We start from the raw sequence: 22529 nt of genomic DNA, 5'->3' as shown, positions 1-22529 counted from the left end.
AGTATTATGTGTTAACAATATATGTTTTTTCATATTCAATGGTAATCACCTTTATCTCCTGATGAAGTGGATAAAATCCAAGAAACACGTAAAGTTTTCTGAGAACCTGAACATGTAATTTGTACTGTACTTGTTTTGCAAGTGTCAATGTATATGGTGTTTTAGACACTAAATTTGATGTCAAATAATTTTTTTTTTTTAAATGTGTGTACAAATTAATTGCATTCTTTAATAGAACAATTGTGCTGTGCCTTAAAAATCCCACCATGTCAAATGCCTTGTTAATTCAAATGAAATAGGAATGTGGAACGTTTGGGGCCATTTGTTTTGAATTTTATAGAGCGTGCCTTTCCAAAAGATGTCCAATCAATTTAGTGTACGACACGTGGATTCCAATCAAGGTGTAGAAACATCTCAGCAATGATCAAGAGAAATGGGAGGCGTCTGAGCTAAATTTCAAGTGTTGTTTCAAAGGGTCTGAATACTTAAGTACATGTGATATTTCAGTTTTTTCTTTTTAATAAATTAACAGACATTTCTAAAATCTTGTTTTCACTTTGTCGTTATGGGATACTGAGTGTAGATTAATGAGGAAAAAAAAAAATTTGTTAAACAACTGTAGTATAAGGCTACAACATAACAAAATTGAAAAGCGTGAAGGGGGTTTGAATACTTTATATTACATACATACACCGTGCATTTACATATATATATATATATATATATATATATATATATATATATATATATATATATTGTGGGAACTCGCTGCAAAGTGGTAGAGCTTTGTTAACGCACACAGCAACTCGCTTTCTTTAAGGGCCTTTTTGCCCAATTTTATTTACAGAAAATGTCCCAGAACATAAAGCTTCCCACGCAGGGGTATCCACCATCAAACAAAACAATGATTCAGCCTCCTGGCTTACACTCAGCTTGATGTCTGCCTCCTGCAGACTTCTTAAAGAATTATGGCTCTTGCTCACAGCTGGCCACTAGCACACAGCTAGTCTCTAGCAGCCCCTTGCTGCTTTTTGCTTCCACCTCTCCTAGGTGAAGCCCACCTGACTTCCAGGCAGTGACCTCCTGTCTTCCAAGTGGAGCCCTCCTGACTCCTATCTGCCAGGGTGGAGCCCAGAACCCTGGTCCTGACTCTATCTAAAGGCCTGCACACACCTGTGCAATCAGTCTCCTGGCCTATTCCAACACCTGATCCCAGGATTGGAGATTTCATCCCTCCCAAATCACTTCGAAATCTCCAGGTTCCAGATCCCAAAATGGACCTTACAAACAAAGCAGGAAAGTGAAAAGCCACTTTCCTCCATATCAAACCTTTACCCTGGAGCCCCTCAACCTGCCTTGTTGAGAATCCAGGGTGACAGATCGCCACACTGTCACATATCCCCCCCCCCCTTTGTTTTGACCCCGTAGGGGGCAGAACACACAACATATATCTTCCGGCACCTCTGTGCCAGCTTTCACTTACAGGGGTCCAATCTGGTCTGACCATACCTTTCCTAAAGGGGAACTCTACCCAATGATTCCTTTGGGGTCTCTCCCCAAGCCCCATTGTCACTCTGCTATGGGCTCTACTCAGACATTCCCTACTCTTTTTCCGGGTGCATTTCCATAAACACTTTCTCTCTTGAAATCCTAACGGGGTCCCCCTGGCCTTTCTATTGACCTTTCTGCCCCTTTGCTTCTGGTGATCAGGTTTCCTAATACCTCTCTCAGTATTCCTGTCCCAAGGCTGTAGGAGAACTATTTCTACTGTATTTGTACCAGGACCACCCCCCTGATTTCTTGTACCTCTAGCTATCAAACCTGCATGACTCATTACCACAGCATTCAGTTTACCATGAACGGTTTTATTCCAGTCAATATTACACCTTTCAATATCTTTTCCAGCATTTGTTAGGACAGTGTCTGTAGAGGGCACACACACACACACACCATAGGGCAGCCATCACCCACGTGAACCTCACAAAATGCCACTTCACCTGGTGTCATGCACTCTGCAGGCGGCTGTCCAACCATTTTAACTTTTCCTACGCCACTTGGATCTGTATCCAAACCCGGTACAGATGAGCATTCTTTTGATCTATTTTGCCAGTTTTCACATACCATTTCTCCCTGTATTTTAGGTGTCTTATCAGAACTGCTACATAAACCTCTTTTTGGCCCAATGACCCGGATTTCTTTATACACATCCGTTTGAGCCCTGGTCAGGATCTCTGCTGTTCTCTGGTCCATGCTCGGCCCTTCCATCTCATGTGGTTTGTCCACTGTTGCAGTAAACACACCCTTCACTGACAAGTGACCAGCACCATCCTGGACCATAGCAGCAGAAATGCTTCCCACCTGGCTGTTAGGAGGTGAAACCTTTGACTCATTTTCCATTTCTCCAAAACTTCTCAAATAAATTTACAGGTAGTCCAGCGGCATACCCTGATACAACTTTTAACACCATCAACAAATTCCGAAACAAACAACTTTGTTTCCCTTTGATCTGTACAGCCAGCCATTCGGTGCTCCACCTAGTGGTACTCCGCAGTACCAGACCATCAGACTGTGGAGGAAACACCCCAGTATACATTGGTTGTACATTCCAAAGTTCAAGCATCTCCTTTAAAACTTTGGTTACAACCCAACCACTTGACTCTAAACCTAAGACCTTCCTGACCATATTTAGGGCACTGGGAATGCTGAGAGACTCACCTGCTGAGACTTGAGAAGTTGAAATTTTTAAAGGGACCTCCTCAGAGCTGGAGGTGACCAAAGCCTGGTGCTCCACCAGAGCGCTGCCATGTGCTGGGCTCACTCTCAACATCTCAGACTCAGCATCCACAAGCTGCCCCCGATCATTCCCAGTGACAACATCATTTTGACACTCCATGCCAACATCACTTTTGTGGGTCACAGACAAAGTCTCTGCTGTATGCACACCTTTATCTATAGGCTGTTCTATAGATCCTCCTGCTGGCACAGCAGAAACCGTGTCCACCTAATTTTTTTGCATAAAAACCTCATCTATCAATGAGATTAGCCTTTTACCCCAACTATCCCAATCCATTGTATATGTGCTCAATTAGTCAGTGCTCCTCAGCACCGATCCATCTGCCCAAGGAGACACATAAGAATAGACGGGCTTAGTTGCAGATCCATTGCACAAATCACTCTGGATCACATCAAACTTGGGTAACACCTGTTTTCCAACTGCAGGTTGCAATACCTCACATCCACCACTTTGCTCTGGTGGGGCTTCCTGAACTACCCACACATTTGCATTTTTGCCAGGCTGTATTAACCCGCTGTTCACCTGAACACTTTCAGTATTGTTAGACTGCACCAACACACTCCTATGACAAGGTGCAGTTCCACTCTGCTCCACCAGAGTGACATCGCAGTTGTCCAGGGCAACCTCCGGCTCCAATACACGGAGACCCCTGGAGACGTCTAAGGACACCTGTGCTGTCTTACCACCAGTTGCTATGGGAAAAGACCCATCTTTAATTACAGCTTTTGCACTGCAAGAGCTCAGGGTTTTCCCAACAGCAGTACATTTCACAACAACATCATCAGCATTTGTAGCTCTTGTGGGCTGTACTAGCCAGTTGGTAGTAACCAACCTGTGACTGGCACACAGTGACATCACTTGCTTTTTGAGAACCATGCACAGGTTTTACTTTAATTCCTACCTCCCCACTGTACAAGGCACTGCACAGGGAAAAGTCACTCAAAAGCACATTCAGTGGCCCAACTAACTGGGGTCACTCCTACATCAGAATGTACAGTCTCATAACCAGTCCTTCTCAACATGACAGTCCCAGCCATGGTTTTACCACACACAGTCTTACCCACCACAGTAGTAGGTGTCGCCATCTTCATTTGAGTGCGTCGTCTCATAAACGCATCCTCAACTGCACTTTTCTTGGCAACTTTTCACTTGCCCCAAGGTGAAGTAACAGATGCCCCCATAGGCTCCATGGACTCTCTAGCACCCCCTGCAGGCCCAACAGGAACTTCCTCCCTGCTGCCAGAGGTGGTTGCCAACATTTTAAAACAAGAATCTGGGCTTGCAGTTGTAGATATTTGCGCAGTATCAGCGGTATTCCAGAGTCTGGGACAGTAAGAGATCCCATGCCCCTACTGACCACATTCCACGCAGGGTATATTTCTACACTTCTCTTTATTGGGATACTGAGCCACATCTCCAATGCAGCTCCTCCTTCCAGGCAATATTTTTTCCCCGGTCGCCATGGGAGATTGCACTCTCCAAGCAGATTTTTGCTGGCTCTTTCCAAAACGCTGTATTGGCTCCTCTTGATACCACTTGTCATGATCCTTATATGACATAGCCCCCTGTACACCGACAGCCCGACTCCTTGCACATAGCATAGGCTTCTCTCCGCTGGACAAACTCTCGCCGTGACACATTCACATTTTTCACAACAGCTACTGGTTTAACTGCAGCAGCGTTACCAGGGGCAACAACACCCCTCTCCCAGGTACGGACATCCTGCAGCTCTCTCCTTGCACTGAAGGTTCGCTTGCTTTCCTCTTTAGGTTGGTTCAATGCTGCTACGTGCCGCTTGCACCAGTCCACAGCAGACTCACCCACATCTAAATTTCCCAGCTTGGCTGGGGCATGCGGTATATAACCCCCTAGCCACAGGGCTCTCTCTCATTTCAGCAAACATTGCCTCCTTTTTCTGTTTTGACCGCCCCATCTTTGCAGTCATGCACACAGCAGTGTGTTACACAGTTCAGCAACACCATGGAACACTGTCTCTTTAAGGCAAAGTCCTTTCCTCTAGCAGGTTCTCCTCACCTGCACACACAGATAGTGCAGACTTATGCACCAAACAGTTCATATAACTGATGAACTTACTTCAATCGCTGGGATCTCCAATTCTGCCCACTGCATCCTCCACCATATGTGGGAACTCGCTTCAAAGTGGTAGAGCTTTGTTAACGCACACAGCAACTCGCTTTCTTTAAGGGCCTTTTTGCCCAATTTTATTTACAGAAAATGTCCCAGAACATAAAGCTTCCCACGCAGGGGTATCCACCATCAAACAAAACAATGATTCAGCCTCCTGGCTTACACTCAGCTTGATGTCTGCCTCCTGCAGACTTCTTAAAGAATTATGGCTCTTGCTCACAGCTGGCCACTAGCACACAGCTAGTCTCTAGCAGCCCCTTGCTGCTTTTGGCTTCCACCTCTCCTAGGTGAAGCCCACCTGACTTCCAGGCAGTGACCTCCTGTCTTCCAAGTGAAGCCCTCCTGACTCCTATCTGCCGGGGTGGAGCCCAGAATCCTGGTCCTGACTCTATCTAAAGGCCTGCACACACCTGTGCAATCAGTCTCCTGGCCTATTCCAACACCTGGTCCCAGGATTGGAGATTTCATCCCTCCCAAATCACTTCGAAATCTCCAGGCTCCAGATCCCAAAATGGACCTTACAAACAAAGGAGGAAAGTGAAAAGCCACTTTCCTCCATATCAAACCTTTACCCTGGAGCCACTCAACCTGCCTTGTTGAGAATCCAGGGTGACAGATCGCCACACTGTCACAATATATATATATACTGTATATGCAGGGAGGTGCATTGTGGTCCAATTGAGGAAAATGGAACTTATATTACAGAGTCATAGTTCAAACTTTACAAACAACACAGCAGGAAGGCACTTGGCTGGGGGAACTCACAGGTTTATTAGCAATGTAGAAAGGAGCAGGTCTTAGATGTGCTGATGGCGTCTGCCTCGGAGGGCAGAATATGGCCTGGCTGGTCTGCACCTAAGTGGGAGGATTCCAGGAAGGATGGCATGTCCCCATAATTTCCCTTCTCATCAGGAACCTTTCCCTACTGCTATTCACTGTTCCTGTCAGACAGGTGACCTGTCCCTGCACTACCCACCGACAGAAATGTATGCCAAGCCCAGAAGCCAGGGTCTTAACCACTTGAGCTCCAGAGGATTTACCACCCTTAATGACCAGGCCTCTTTTTGCTACTCGGCGCTGCACTAATTCAACTGATAATTGTGCGGTCATGCAATGCTGCACCCAAACGAAATGTACGTCCTTTTTTTCACACAAATAGAGCTTTCTTTCGGTGGTATTTGATCACCTGTGCGCTTTTTATTTTTCATGCTATAAACAAACAAAGGCCAAAAATTTTGAAGAAAAACAATATTTTTTACTTTCAGCTATAAAAAATATATAGTAAACTCAAAGTTGGTTATAAATTTAGGCCAAAATGTATTCTGCTCCATGTTTTTGGCAAAAAAAATCCCAATGGGTGTATATTGATTGCTTTGTGTGGAAGTTATAGCGTCTACAAACTATGGTATAAATACTGCAACTTACGCCATTTTTCTGCTATACAGCGCTGCGCTAGTTTAACGGACAATTGCGCGGTCATGCAATACGGTACATAAATTAAATTTACATCCTTTTTTCCCCACAAATTGAGCTTTCTTTTGGTGGTATTTGATCGCCTGTGAGGTTTTTATTTTTTGCGCTATAAAAAAAAAGCTGACAATTTTGAGGAAAAAAAACAATATTTTGGACTTTTTGCTATAAAACGTCCAGTAAAAAAAAAATGCAAAAATCAAATTTAGTCATAAATTTCTGCCAAAATGCATTCTGCGACATGTCTTTGCTAAATAAAAAATAACAATACGTGTAAATTAATTGGTTTACGTGAAAGTTACAACGTTTACAAATGGCGGGAAAGATACTGGGATTTTTAGGTTTTTTTTTATACTAATAATGGCGGCGATCAGCGAATTATGGCGGCGATCAGTGACTTATGGCAGCGACCAGCGACTTATGGCGGGACTGCGGGACTGCGGCGGACATTCTGACATTGGGGGGTACTGACTTGGGGTCACTGACATCCCCAAAAACACTAATACAGTGATCAGTGCAAAAAGAAAAACACTGACACTGTACTAATGGCACTGGGGAGGAAGGGGTTAACTTTATTTTGCAAGGAAGGGTTATCTGAGTGAGGGGAGTGTTTTACTAGGGGGCGGGGGGTGTGCTGGACGGGACAAGGCTGATCGAGAGAGAGAAACTCTTCTGTCTCGATCAGCTCCTCCTCGAGCTGAGAAGGAAGTGACAGACAGCACATCTACTGCAGCTGTGCTCTCTGTCACTGTTTACCGCCAATTGCCGGGAAACAGCCGCTAAGGACCGGCTGTGACCCGGCTACTGACATCCGCGGTGGTGATCGGCGGGACAGATAGGGAGCCTCGCGCGCGCCCCCTATTTGTTTACAAAACACACGTTTTAAAACGTGATTTTGCCTGCCAGTGCCGGCCTGCCACCGTATTTCTACAGTGGCTAGGCGGCAAGTGGTTAAATAGACCCTGCATGACCCAAGATGGCCACCAGAGTCACATGGGGCGGCAACATCCAACTGGATACCTTCCTCAGTGACCCAGAAAACCATAGAGAATGTTTTTCCTGACTTCCTCTCCCTCTGCAATGCTGCTGCCGTTTAGCACCACCTACAGTGGAGAAAGTAGACTGCACCTGCCTACAACATATCCCCCAACTGTGAAGAAATGGGAAAAAAAAGTTTATTTTATTAATACTAGCAATATACGGATTAAAATAGTTAATAATAGTTAATGTTGATTGAAAGAGTTTAGTTCTGAAAGAGTTTAGTTCTGTTTTACAGTGTTCAGCTAAGCAGGAATAAACCAGTTTGAAGTGTAGTTTACTATTAGCTGTATTTTTAAAAATACATTACGATTAATCATTGCAACTAACGGAAAAGTTACACTTTTTACAGTAGGTTCTGTGCATGCAGTGCAAAGAGTAATGCTAAGGTGCAACCACTCACATGCTAATTATTCAATCACGCCACATGCTAATTAACCACATGCCGCCCAGCCACCGCCTATAAACGGCGGCAGGGCAGCGCTCGTAGGCAAAACGAAGTTTTAAAACGGACCTCCGCAAAACAGGTAGGGGGCACGCGTGAGGCGCGCGCCCGCCCTGCCTGTCCCGCGGGTGTCCGCAGCGGGTGTCAGCCGCCGGGTCACGGCCGGTTTTTACCGGCCGTTTTCCCGTGATGAGCTGTTATCACTGACACAGAGCAGAGCTGCATTGTTTACACACAGCCTGCTCTGTGACAGTTCGCCGACAAGCTGCAGAGGGAGAGAAGAATTTCTCTCCCTCGATCAGCTCCCCCCTCCCCCCCGTCCAGTACACACCCCCGCCCCCTAGTAAAACACTCCCCTTACACAGTAAACTCTAAATATGTTAACCCCTTCCTCCCCAGTGACATTAGTACAGTATCAGTGGGTTTTTTTTCACTGATCATTGTATTGGTGTCACTGGGGATGTCAGTGACCCCAAGTCAGTTCCCCCCCAGTGTCAAAATGTCCGCCACAGTCCCGCAGTCCCGCCATAAGTCGCTGATTGCCGCCATAAGTCCCTGATCGCCACCATAAGTCGCTGATCGCCGCCATTATTAGTATAAAAAAAATAAAAAATCCCAGTATCTTTCCCGCCATTTGTAAACGCTATAACTTTCACGTAAACCAATTAATTTACACGTATTGGGCTTTTTTTTAGCAAAGACATGTCGAAGAATGTATTTTGGCAGAAATTTATGACTAAATTTGATTTTTGCATTTTTTTTTACTGGACATGTTTTATAGCAAAAAGTCCAAAATATTGTTTTTTTTTCCTCAAAATTGTCAGCCTTTTTTTTATAGCGCAAAAAATAAAAACCGCACAGGCGATCAAATACCACCGAAAGAAAGCACAATTTGTGGGGAAAAAAAGGATGTAAATTTCATTTATGTACCGTATTGCCTGACCGCGCAATTGTCCGTTAAACTAGCGCCGCGCTGTATAGCAGAAAAATGGCGTAAATTGCAGTATTTATACCATAGATTGTAGACGCTATAACTTTCACACAAAGCAATCAATATGCACTTATTGGGATTTTTTTTACCAAAAACATGTAGCAGAATACATTTTGGCCTAAATTTATAACCAACTTTGAATTTACTATATATTTTTTATAGCTGAAAAGTAAAAAATATTGTTTTTCTTCAAAATTTTTGGTCTTTTTTTATTTATAGCGTGAAAAATAAAAAGCGCACAGATAATCAAATATCACCGAAAGAAAGCTCTATTTGTGTGAAAAAAAGGACATAAATTTCGTTTGGGTGCAGCATTGCATGACCGCGCAATTATCAGTTGAATTAGTGCAGCGCCGAGTAGCAAAAAGAGGCCTGGTCATTAAGGGGGGTAAATCCTCTGGAGCTCAAGTGGTTAACCAGATTTTAGTGCAGTCCAAAGTCAGATTAAGACAAGGAACCTCTGATGCCCCATGTCACATTAACTCTACACATTAACTGTATTCTTTGTTTTTGTTGTCAGATCAGTTGCAAATATCAGAATAGAGAACCAAAGACATTATCTGGAGATGATGCACACTAAGCTAATTACAGGGTAATTATAGTGTAGGAAGGGTAGTTAAATCTGTATGTAGCTCCAGACAAACAGTTATTAAAAGATTAATGATTTGAATACAGTCTCTCTAAAGACATCAACAGTCCAAAAAATGTCCACAGCTATTCGGAAATGTTTAAACCTACATATATTATATATATCATATATATACAAGTGCGTAGAACAGCTAGTACAGGTGATTCTCTTCTCCCACTATGCAAAACAGAGCTTGTGCCATTCATTTTGTGCCAGTTAGTGTTGTCACACCTGATTCACAAGCTTCTAGCTCCCTGGTGCCCTGCCAGTGGTATGGTGGTCTGCAGAGCCTCTGCAGACAGTAGTTTGTGTTTCATTATCTAAATACTTACTCAGGCCAGTGAAAGAAAATACATTTATTGAACTGGCTTCTAATAGTTGAATGGTTTAGTTAATTACTTTCATATCTATCACTTTGTTTGTGTGCTGTCTTTTCCATTATGTTTTATTTCCTCTGATCGTTTATGATGGACCTTGCTGTGGTACAAGTATGTAAGGATCACAAGTGTTTAAAAATGTTTTTTTAAAGGGGCTGTAAAAGACTTGATCTTTAGCAGTTGAATGTAGTGTGTTTTCAGGATATCACTGTCTCCTGCTCTAACCTCTGGCTTTTATCGCAGTTATCTGTGTTCACTGCATGCCCTGACCTCTAGCTTGTATCCTCGTTATCCTTGTCTACTGTCTTCCCTGACCATTGGTCTTTATCCTGGTTCCAGTTTGTTGCTATCTGGTGTGCTCTTGATCTGTGTGTTTTGTGGACTGTGGCACCTACAGCAGGATGAACCCAGGGGTGGAGACCCCCATGATGGGGTTCCTGGTGAAAACCTGCTGGCCCTTAGACTCTGTGCCTTGGGGAATCCTGCTTCAGCTGCTCTCACGTGGGAGCATCCTCAAACATCTTGGAGTGAGATTGATTAAGCTAAAGCCACGTTCTGCCATTCCAGCTACCTCTTCCTTCACCAGCACTCTCCACTCTCCCAAGAACCGTCTCTTGGCCTACATCTCTCAGGTACATCACCATCTCTGGAGTATCCAGTACAGTGTAGTTAAAGGATCCACATTGGCAAAAGACCTCCCTGACACTTGACATTAGAAACAATTCCTATATTAATGATTTCAGTTTGATGAAAGCTGTAAAGAATTCACTTAGCGGTTACAGAATCTGGCACAAATGTTCAGTTTGCATGCTCTCAGGAACAATACTTTAAGGATGACGGTAATTGAACAATTTACCGATTCAGTGTCTGCTGTCAGGTGCTCTGTCAACTACCTTTGTATTCATTGTGTATTCATCAGTGATACTACATTTCATACAGAAAATTGTAGACTTAGCTCTTATCTTCACTGCCTACAGCAATGAAATACAGTTTCACTTCCTACAATGACTCATTGCTCTAAAACCAGCTCAGTCCGGATTACACAGAATATGTAATACCACATTGTGTGTGTGTGTTTTTCTTCAGCTATTCGATGAAATATTCTACAGAGAATCAACATGAGTCATTTTTTTTAACTGAAGCACCTGCCATGTGTGCCAACTAGATTTCTTGTATCAATTTGCAAGTGAATCAAAGAGGTTCAGTTTTAATTTGCCAGTTGTTTTGAATTACATCATATACTGGTAGACATCAGAATTTTTTTTATTAATTTAGTTTTGTATAATTTTGTGCCCCCATCCCTCCCCTCAAAGGGTCAGCCTGGTGTTTGTGTAAATATGGGCTAGCATGGGAGGAGGAGACCAGGGAACTAGAGAGAAGGAGGTCTTGAGAGGAGCGGAGAGTGCGTTTTGGGTGGTATTTGGGTATTAGGTCGGTGATGTAGTTTGGGGCAGTATGATGGACAGCTTTGTACGTCAGTGTTAGGATTTTGAATTTGATCCGTTGGGCAATGGAGGAATTGGCAGTGGAGGGATTGGCAGAGGGGGGTGGCGGAAACGGAGCGGTTGGTAAGGTGGATGAGTCTGGCTGCCGTATTCAGGATTGACTGAAGCGGGGATAGCCTGTGGCGAGGCAGGCCAGGGAGGAGGGAGTTGCAGTAATCGAGTCATGATATAATGAGGGAGTGGATGAGCTGCTTAGTGGTTTCTGGGGTTAGGAACGTGCGTATTTTGGCAATGTTGCGGAGGTGGAGTCTGCATGAGTTTGTTAGTGATTGGACTTGGGGCTGGAAGGATAGATTGGAGTCAAGAATGACACCAAGTACTCTGGCCTACGGGGCGGGCCTGATGGTGGCATTGTTGGACGTGACGGAGAAGTCAGTAGGGGGTGGTGTGCGGGCTGAGGGGAAGACTAGGAGCTCAGTTTTGGAGAGGTTCAGTTTAAGGAAGTGGAGCGACATCCAATCTGATATGTCGTTCAGTAGGTGTCAGGAATGGACTCGCCAATAGTGGTGGGACTCACCTGCCTTGTGGGTTGCAGTACCAGGACTGGCCAGCGGGTGCTCTTAGCAACCAGAGGCTTACTCCTGCAGTCAGCCAAAACACCTGAGGCTGATTGCAGAAGGTGCATATAAGGAATGACCAGGCCTGTGATCTGGGCCTTGGTGTATGTTTCCCAAGAGCCCCTGTACCTGCATCCTGTCTGCTTCCTGTCTAATCCTGCTTGATCCCTGACTCTGATTGAATTCCGCCTGTCCTGACCTCTGCTATTCCTGACCACTCTCCAGTCTGCTCCTTTGTACCTTGTCTGCCTGATTGTTCCTGACCCGGCCCGTCTGACTACGCTCTGCCTGCTCCTTTGTACCTTGCCTGCCCGTTTGCTACTGACCCGGCCTGCCCGACTACGCTTAGTATTGTTCTTTTGTTATCTGTTGGGGTTTTGGTTTGGTTTGTTTGCACTGTGTTTATGTTTAGTCTTGCACTGCGTTTATGTATTGTTTAGTCTTAAATAAATTATATTGTTTATACTATATCTGAAGCCTGCGTTTCCCTGTGTCAGTCCACACACCTCTGGTCATACCCGGAGCCCTGACATTAGGCTTGTGATTCGGGCGGAGACTCAGGGGGTGAGGCGAGGGGTCGAGAGATAGATTTGCGTGTCGTCGGCATAGAGGTGGTAGCTGAAGCCGTGAGAGTGTATGAGTTGGCCAAGGGAGGAGGTGTAGATGGAGAAGAGAAGGGGCCCGAGGACAGAGCCTTGAGGGAACCCAACAGAGAGGGGGAGTGGGGGGGGTGGTAGCATTATAAGTAACACTGAAGGACGAGAGCCAGGAGAGAGCGGAGTCTCTGAGGCCAAGGGAGTGTAGTTTTTTTAGGAGGAGGGGGTGGTCAACTGTGTCAAAAGCCGGGGAGAGGTCGAGGAGAAGGAGCACTGAATAGTGGCCGTTAATTGGAGATACTTTCGGTCAAGTACTCGCCAATACTAATTACAGATATCTGTGCAAGGAAAGGAGAGAAAGTGGTGGGGATTTAAAATCTTCACCACTTTCTCTCCTCTCCTACCGCTTAGAATATGGACCATCTGCTTCCATAGTATACATCCCCACACGTCCACTGTCTGCTCAGCATGGGATGTCTGCAGGGAGGGTTCCCGCACCACTCCTGTGTGAACTCAGGCTATGACAAGCCTAGGTTCACACTGGAGCAGTGGGGAAACCGCATATGATTTGGACAGGAACCGCATTCCTTTTCAATTCGCATGCTAATCTTTGCGGTGCAATTTATATTGATGCACATCACACCGCAAAGTACCAGTTTCCGGTATTGGGAGCATTTTCATGAGTATGAGTACGAGTACTCTTGAAAGTACATTCCTAGTATATATTCTGTAGTGTACATTACCAAAATATATTAAACATACTAATTAATTAGGTAGTTACTAGTGTCATTAGGATTACCTAAGATTCAGTTTATTTACAGTCTGTAACACAGACAGTCCTCACTGTCTTACTTAATAGTAGTGTGCTGACTCTCCTGTCAATACTGTGCACTGCATTAGAGTAAGGACATGGGGGGGGGGGGGGGGAATGGAGCCTAGAGTGGTGTTTCATTCATCAGATGCCAAATTAGGTAGTTAGTGTAAAGTGAGCATGAACTTTGCCCGTGCAGGGCAAAATGGCAGGTTCATTTGGTGGAAGACCCACCAGCTGGACACACTTACCTTAATTTTGCTCCTGCACTGCTCAACCTCTGGAACTGAAGAGGGGACTTGAAAATTTCAATCCCCAACTCTTTCCTCACCCCCTATATGAAACCACTGTGTGACTGCCTGAACAACCAATCACTAAGCACAGCACTGTCATGTGAAGGGGTGTGAGTAACATGATCCCCATACCCAGAAGTACTGAGCATTTTTCTAAGATCCCAGAACATGAAAAAGGCTTTGAGAGAAGGAAAGTTGATATAATGAACTGGTAGGTTGCCATTAACCTGTTGCTTTGCCCTGCATGCTTAAAAAACTATTTCTCAGTTAAAAAAATAAAATTAATAAATAAATAACTTACCAAGACAGCCTATGGTTGGTGTGACATATTACCTTCTTCAGCTCCAGCCACTGCATAAAAACGGTTGCAGGGCGGCACGGCTGGGCAAAACCACATTTTGAAACGTGGTTTTGCAAAACAGGTAGGGGGCGCACTTAGTGGTGATCGCTGACAGAGAGCAGGGCTGCATTGTTTATACACAGCCCTGCTATCTGTCAGTTGCCTGTAAGCTCGTGACAAGCTGAAGAGGGAGAGAAGAGTTTCTCTCTCTCGATCAGCCTGTCCCCGTCCAGCACACCCCCCGCCCCCTAGTAAAACACTCCCCTCACACAGTTAACAGTAAAAATGTTAATCCCTTCCTCCCCAGTGCCATTAGTACAGTGTCAGTGGGTTTTTTTTTCACTGATCACTGTATTGGTGTCACTGGGGATGTCAGTGACCCCAAGTCAGTTCCCCCCAGTGTCAAAATGTCCGCCGCAGTCCCGCAGTCCTGCCATAAGTCGCTGATCACCGCCATAAGTCGCTGATCGCTGCCATATGTCGCTGATCGCCGCCATTATTAGTATAAAAAAAATTACAAATCCCAGTATCTTTCCCGCCATTTGTAAACGCTATAACTTTAATGTAAACCAATTAATTTACATGTATTGGGATTTTTTTTAGCAGAAACATGTAGCAGAATGCATTTTGGATAAAATTTGTGACAAAATTTGATTTTTTAATTTTTTTTACTGGACATGTTTTATAGCAAAAAGTCCAAAATATTGTTTTTTTTTCTCAAAATTGTCAGCCTTTTTTTTGTATAGCGCAAAAAATTAAAACTGCACAGGCGATCAAATACCACCGAAAGAAAGCTCAATTTGAGAAAAAAAAAGGATGTAAATTTAATTTGGGTGCAGTGTTGCATGACCGCGCAATTGTCAGTTAAAGTAACACAGCGCCTTAACACAAACCTCTTCTGTAACCGCTTCCTGACCACCCTACAGCAGAAATACTGCTACAGGGCGGCATGGGTACGCAAAATCACATATATACTGTATATATATGTAAGTGATTCGCGCTCCCGTGGTTTTCACACCCCTCCCAGATAGCGTCAGATTGCCCATCAGTACACCAGTCATCACATTTAACCCCTTGATTGCCAGGAGCACGCTCATGTACAATAAGCCTCCATTGCTAGTATAGTGTCTGAATGGGTCAATATCTTTGATCAGGTCAGCGCTATACCAGCGTTCACATTAGTATAGCGTCCCCAAAAACGCAGCGTTAGCGGGATCAGCCCCGGCACCTGCCAGCACTTGCGTTTAGCCCCTACGCCCTACCCCCCTTATCCCCCAGCAAGTGCAGTGTTTGCAGAATCAGGCCTGATCTCTGTTAGCACTTGCCGGTAAATTTTGATGACTCTCATATGCAGCAGAGTGCCAGTACTAGTGCCGCTCTACCTTTTGGTGAACTGGCGAGCACCAGCCGTCTAGTACATCTTGGTCTTTCACATACCTCCTTGATTTTTGGAGCTATTTTTCACAGAATATCTGTATGCGTTGATTGTGGATCAAAGCAGTTTATATGCACAACAATTTATTGCCGCCAACCCAAATTCAAACCTTGCCAGACCATTCGCATGGAAACTCATTACGGTTTTCAAATTTACATTTTTTTTGGGCCTAACCCTCAACATGGGCATTACTAAAAGAAATGAATTGCGGTTGTATTGGTCCGCAGACCCGATTCATCATATGCCGTGTTCTCTGCTGCCATGGCCAGGCATAGATATGAGAGTATAATGTGTTTTATGCTTTTCAGCAACAATACACTCTGTCATCCTCGGGGTAACCCTGAATTGACTGGCTCCACAAAATTCAGCCCCTCGCAAATCACCTTAATCTAAAATTTGCAGATGTCTATACTCCCCAGCAAAACATCTGCGTTGAAGAGTCCCTTATTAATTTTTCTGGCCGCCTTGCATTCAAACAATTTCTCCTCAGCAAGCGTGCCAGATATGGGGTCAAGATGTAGAAGACCTGTGAGAGGACAACAGGCTATACTTATAAGTTTCAGATTTACGAGGGAAAAGATAGTCACGTGGAGCCCGCCCGGATGCCCAGACTACATAGGGAGCAGTGGCAAGATAGTTTGGGACTTGGTGTCATCATTTCTCCATATGGAGTACCACTTATACGTGGACAATTTTTATTCAAGCATGCCACTATTTAGACATTTATTCAATCTTGGAACTGGCACTTGTGGCAAAGTGTGACCTAATGTGTGCCCACCATTAGAAGTGGGTGGATGCAGGGTGGTATATTTTAATAGTGGGCATACCACACACTTTTTCTGGCAGAGATTTTTTCTCATTTTTTCATTCAGTCCACTGGCTGCATACAAAAAAAAAAAGAACATAGCATATATAACCAACAAGGACCAGCGATGTACTGGTACATCACTGGATTTGAATGGTTATACCAGGATGATGCCTACAGCTGCAGGCATCATCCTGGTATCGTTTTTTTCAGCCGGTGATCGCCTTGCATGTAAAAGCAATCCTAGTGGCTAATTAGCTGCAATATTGCTTTTACAAGCAGTGGGAGATGATGTCCCCCCTCCCCCGCTGCCTTCCACGGCCTTCTCGGGCAGTCCCGTGCCATCAGGGGAACCTGAGAATGCAGCCGGTGTTTCTGCCAGCTGACCATAGAGCTGATTGGAGACCAGAATGGTGCCAATCATCTCTATAGTCTAAGAATTCGGAAGCTACAAGCATTTCATCACTTCAGTTTCGCAGGATATAAACAGCGCCATTTGTAAATTGGGAAAGCATCTGATCACACCAATTTTGGTTTGATTAGATAATGTAAGGGCAGAGGAGATATCTAGAGTCTGATAGACCCCAGATTTCTCAAAAAAGAATATGACAATGCCCATTGAAGTTATAGGGGTTATTTGCATTCCCTGTTATAGCATTAAAAGTGATAAAAAAAAATGAAAGGTACAATGTAAAAATAATAAAAAAAAATCAAAATAACTAAAAAAAAAAAAAAAATTGCCCCTCCCATGCGCGCACACCTGTGTGCACAAGCCTTGACCCTGTGCCGTTATGTAAACAGCGGTTACACCATGCATGTGAGGTATTGCCGTGCACGTCCGATCAAGGGCAGTAATTCTAACACTAGACCTCCTCTGTAAATCTAAAATGGTGGCTTTTATAGGCTTTTAATGCGCTGCCTATGGATATTAAAAATGTTTGCAGTTTGTCGCCATTGCACGGGGCATGCACAGTTTTAAAGCATGTCATATTTGGTATCTATTTACTCGGCATACCATTATATTTTATATTTTACCAAACAATTGGCCAATATATTGTGTTTTTGTGCATTAAAAGTAAAAAAAGTGTATTTTTTTTTTTTAAAAATTGCATTTGAAAAATCGCTGCGCGAGTACTATGTGCCATAAAAAATTGTAGTACCCACCATTTTATTCACTAGGGTGTCTGCTTTAAAAAATATATAATGTTTGGGGGTTTAAATTAATTTCCTAGCAAAAATACTGATTTTTTTCATGTGAACAAAAAGGCTTGGTCTTCAGGTGGTTAGAAGAGTGAATGTGTGGCATAAACTTCTATTGCTGGGCATAAAACGCCCCCACCCCCCAAAATGACCCCTTTTTGGAAAGTAGTCACCCCAAACTATTTGCTGAGAAGAATGTTGAATCAATAGAAGAATTTATTTTTATACCACAAGTTTTTGGAAAATGACAAAAATAAATATATTTTATTTTTTACACAAAATTGTAATTTAAATGATTTACTGCTCACACATGCCATGGTTATATGTGGAATTTCTCCCCAAAATACAATCTGCTACTTCTCCCGAGTATGGGGGTACCACATGTGAGAGACTTTTTGGCAGTCTAGCCAAGTACAGGACCCCAAAATCCAATAAGCACCTTCAGACTTTTAAAGGGCTTTATTTCCTCATTACACTTCCAGACTACCTATCACAGTTTCGGAGGCCCTGAAATGCCAGGATAGCACCTAACCCCCCCCCCCCCCCCACATTACCCCTTTTTGGAAAGTAGACGCCCCAAGGAATTTGATAAAAAGCACGGTAAGTATTTTGCAGATCTCATTTGTTGTTTTTTGGAAAATTAAGAAAAAAAACAAAAACATATTTTTTCTATTTTTTTTATATTTCAAAACCTTGTGAGAAAAAATGAGATCTGCAAAATACTCACCATGGCTCTTTTTAAATTCCTTGGGGTGTCTACTTTCCAGAAAGGGATCATTTGGGGGGGGGGGGGTTTGGGGCTATCCTGGCATGTCAGGGCCTTCGAAACTGTGATAGGTAGTGAGGAAGTGTAATGAGGAAATTACGCACCTTCAGGCTTTCAAAGTGGTCATTGGATTTCAGGCTCCTGTATGTGGCTAAGCTCCCACAAAGTCTCACACATGTGGTATCCCCATATTTCGTAGAAGTAGCAGAATGTATTTTGGGGTGTAATTTACCCATGGCTTGTGCGAGAAATAAATCATTTAAATGACAACTTTGTGTAAAAAAAAAAAGTTTTTGTCATTTTCCAGAAACTTGTGGAAAAAAAATAAATCTTCCATGGACTCAATATGCCTCTCAGCAGATAGCTTAGGGTGTCTAATTTCCGAAAAGGGGTCATTTGAGGGTGTTTGTACTATCCTGGTATTTTAACACCTCAAGAAATGTGATGGGCAGTCAGAAAGTAAAAGCTATGTAAATTCCATTATCTATACCATAGTTTGTAGACGTTTTAACGTTCACAAAAAGCAATCAATATACACTTATTGGGATTTTTTTAACCAAAAACATGTAGCAGAATACATTTTGGCCTAAATTTATGACGAAATTGTAGTTTTTTTAGATATTTTTTATGACCAAAATGAGAAAATATTGTTTTTTTTAAAAAAAAAAAAAATTTTCTTCAAAACATTTTTCTGGTTATAGCGCCAAAAATAAAAAGTGCACAGGTGATCAAATACCACCAAAAGAATGCTCTATTTGTGTTAAAAAAAGGACATAAATTTATGTACTGTATTGCATGACCGCGCAATTGTCCGTTAAACTAGCGCAGCGCTGTTTAAAAAATTTCGTAAATTGCAGTATCTATACCATAGTTTGTAGACGCTATAACTTTCACATAAAGCAATCAATATACACTTATTTGGATTTTTTTTACCAAAAACATGTAGCAGAATACATTTTGGCCTAAATTTATAACTAACTTTGAGTTTACTATATATTTTTTATAGCTGAAAGTAAAAAATATTGTTTCTTCAAAATATTTGGTCTTTTTTTGTTTATAGCGTGAAAAATAAGAAGCGCACAGGTGATCAAATACCACCGAAAGAAAGCTCTATTTGTGTGATAAAAAGGACGTACATTTCGTTTAGGTGCAGCATTGCATGACCGCGCAATTATCAGTTGAATTAGTGCAGCGCCGAGTAGCAAAAAGAGGCCTGGTCATTAAGGGTGGTAAATCCTCAGGTGCTCAAGTGGTTAAAAAAAATTAGGAAGTTGGCTGTTTGTGGGTTTACTAAATTAAATATGGATTACTCTTGCTAGAATTATGCACATAAATCCTTTCCCACAGCCAGGACAGCACAGATGTCATAACTTGTGGTTACTGTGTATTGGTTGGTGTCTTTCATTTTGAGCAAAGCCATTAATTGTGAAAACTGTGTGGATAATAATAACTTACACATGACACATTTATTTAAAGTTAAATATGTTAAAGTGACATGCTGATATACAAATTCCCTAATTTAAATCTCAACTTTTTCCTAATATGGGCAGCTATTATCTCTTTTAATGTGGACACCAAAAATTGTTAAGATTCATAATAGCATTATTATCATTATTATTTTTACTATTATTCACTAGTTTATTTAGAGCCATTTTCTACCTGGCTCTGTAGAAAGTGACAGACAGAAAACAAGTCTCATTTTGTACTTTTTTAAAGCTAAGTTCTAGACAGATATAAAAGGTGTAAATAATGCATCTCTGTAATCATTAAAGTGGTTCTAAAGGCAGGTGCTTTTTTACCTTAACGCATTCTCTGCATTAAGGTAAAAAACCTTCTGCAAGCAGCTCTCCCCCCCTCCCCCAAGCCTCCACTTATACTTACCTGTGCCCCATCTCAATCCAGTGATGTTCACAAGAGCAGAGGCTCTCTCAGCTTTTTTCTCCTCATTGGCTCAGGCACAGCAGCGGGAGACATTGGTTTCCACTGCTGTCAATGACAGCCAATCTGGAGGCAGCAGAGGGCTGTGTGTGTCTTATGAACTCACAGAGATTACTAGGGAGCAAGCACGCATGAGTGCCCCCATAAGAAGCAGCTTGCTACAGGGACACGTGGTGGGGGGGGGAGGGACCAGGAGCTCTCATGTCTGTATGTAATCTGTGTATTTAGCTGTTTACCTGGAGTCCAGCTTTAAGAAAGTGGGATTTGAGGTCCTATTTGAAGGTTTCATGGGTTGGAGAGTGCTAAATAGAATACGGGAGAGACTTTCTGAGAAAAGGCAAAGTTTGTGAGAAGAATTGAATGCACACATAGGGAAATCTCAATTTAAAGGGATAAAAATAAATAAAACAGTATACACCAAAAAGTAATTAATGGATCATGAATAGATAGTTCAGAACTTTAATCAAATTGTTTTTAAAATGAACTTTTTTTTTTTATTCAGATAGCATACAGAACGGCTAAAACCCCATCAGAATTTTGTTTCTTTTGCTGTCTGTATTCAAGAAGCACAACGGGAAGTGAAAGGAAATTCTTTCAGTTTTAACTGGAGTAGGTGACTCCATTGGAAGACTGATGCCCACTTCCAGTTACAATAAAACTGTAATATTTGGGATATCCCATCACTTTCTGTCCTGCTGACAGTAGTCACCAGAACAAAAATGGAGGGTGGATTACCCCAGCTGTACAATGCAATGATATCCTTCTCTGGGATGGTGACACATTTTAACCTGTTGCCGCCATCAGTTATGTCGGCTACCACATTAATCATTGGCACTGGTATCATGTGAACGTTTCACCAGGTATCCAAATTTATATTCTTCTAATGGCCTTCCAATGCTATCACCCAATACAGTGCTGCCAAAAAGTCTGTGATGAGCACAGGGCTTATATTATCTGTTCCGAACATAATAGAAAAGCAAGCCATGTTCTGTGTTAATATGTCTGTTTAGTGTTCAAGCTCTTTTATGTGGGAAAAATACATATTGATTTATATCAGGACAATTTTATAGCTGGCTATTTTAAGAACTGGTATTTTCAGTACATAATGTCCATGGTGATTAGACTTTTAATTTGAACTCAATGATAGTATCTGAATGTATCAAAATGCCAAGACAGGTCCACTGTTGTGGAATGATTCATAGTAAGTAGCTCCTGCTCTGCTTATAACTTAACACATTACCACTTAATGCCTATGCTTCAAGCACAGCAATTTTTAAAAATGTTTGAAGGACTGAGGCTTCCCATAATATGTATAGATTTTCCTTGGGCTAAATTGTAAGGCTAATGATATATGCTTGTAGTGAAGTAAAAGGTAAAAACATTGGGGCTGGAGAGAAAGGAAAAACTTTAAAGTCCCATTAATTGTGGGGGAGTAGTCCATATATACTCAGCACCATCATGAAGCAGCACCCTAAGAGTTATGCTGGACTCTGTTGTGAAAGATAAAAGAAGAGAGGCGAGCTAGACTAAGTGCAGTATTTAACAATTATTTAATAGCACAAAAAGATTGGTAACTCACTAGATACAAGTGGGTCAGAGGCTTATGTCTCAAATGAGGACGTCGTCCTGGTGGAATCCTGGAGGCAGAAGGGGAGGATAGATGGACATCTGGAGGCCAAGGCTGTGGAAGAATCCAGATCTCCACATCATGTCTCGATCAGCGTTCCGTGGCTGTGTCTGTGTAGGAACCAGGCTGGAATGCAGATGGTGGCCGGGCGGATGTTATGTCACCATGTGAGCGTAATACCGCAAGGATGGGGCGGTAATGCATTTCAAAGCTACTGCTTCTTTGTCAGACCTGATTGGCCACTGAAACAGCCATCTAAATAGGGAGCTGGAGGTGGGGGGGGCTGCAGGGTGCGAGTCTAACTGCCCTGATCCACAGCTTGTGCAGGAGGGGTAATTTTATTAAAAGTCATTAGGGAGCAATCAGAATTAAAAAAAAAATATATATATATATATATATATATACATACATAGAAAATATTAAACTGAAATTAAAAAAGTTAAAAACTTTGCATTGCCTCAAACATGGGGATAATGGCAGTGACAATACTAATAGATTAACATAGTGTTAAAAACATTGTGCAACAATAATATTAGTAATCCAGTAGTATGATTTAAAACACAAAAGACTTTAAATTACATGTAAATTACATGGCAAGTAATTATAAATGATGATAAGTTAAAACAGTAGCACTGCAGGTTACAGCAATCAGGTTATCTGCTTCAAAAAATGATGAAAAAATTGTAACAAAAAATGTTCTAAAAAATTAAAAAGGTTTTTATATATATATATATATATATAATATTTTGACACATACATATTTAT

Source organism: Staurois parvus, unplaced genomic scaffold (assembly GCF_062004578.1).
Source record: "Staurois parvus isolate SC_StPar_1 unplaced genomic scaffold, SC_StPar_1.0 ptg000062l, whole genome shotgun sequence".
NCBI classification, from domain to species: Eukaryota; Metazoa; Chordata; class Amphibia; order Anura; family Ranidae; genus Staurois; species Staurois parvus.
Note: the sequence above shows the minus strand (reverse complement) of the source record.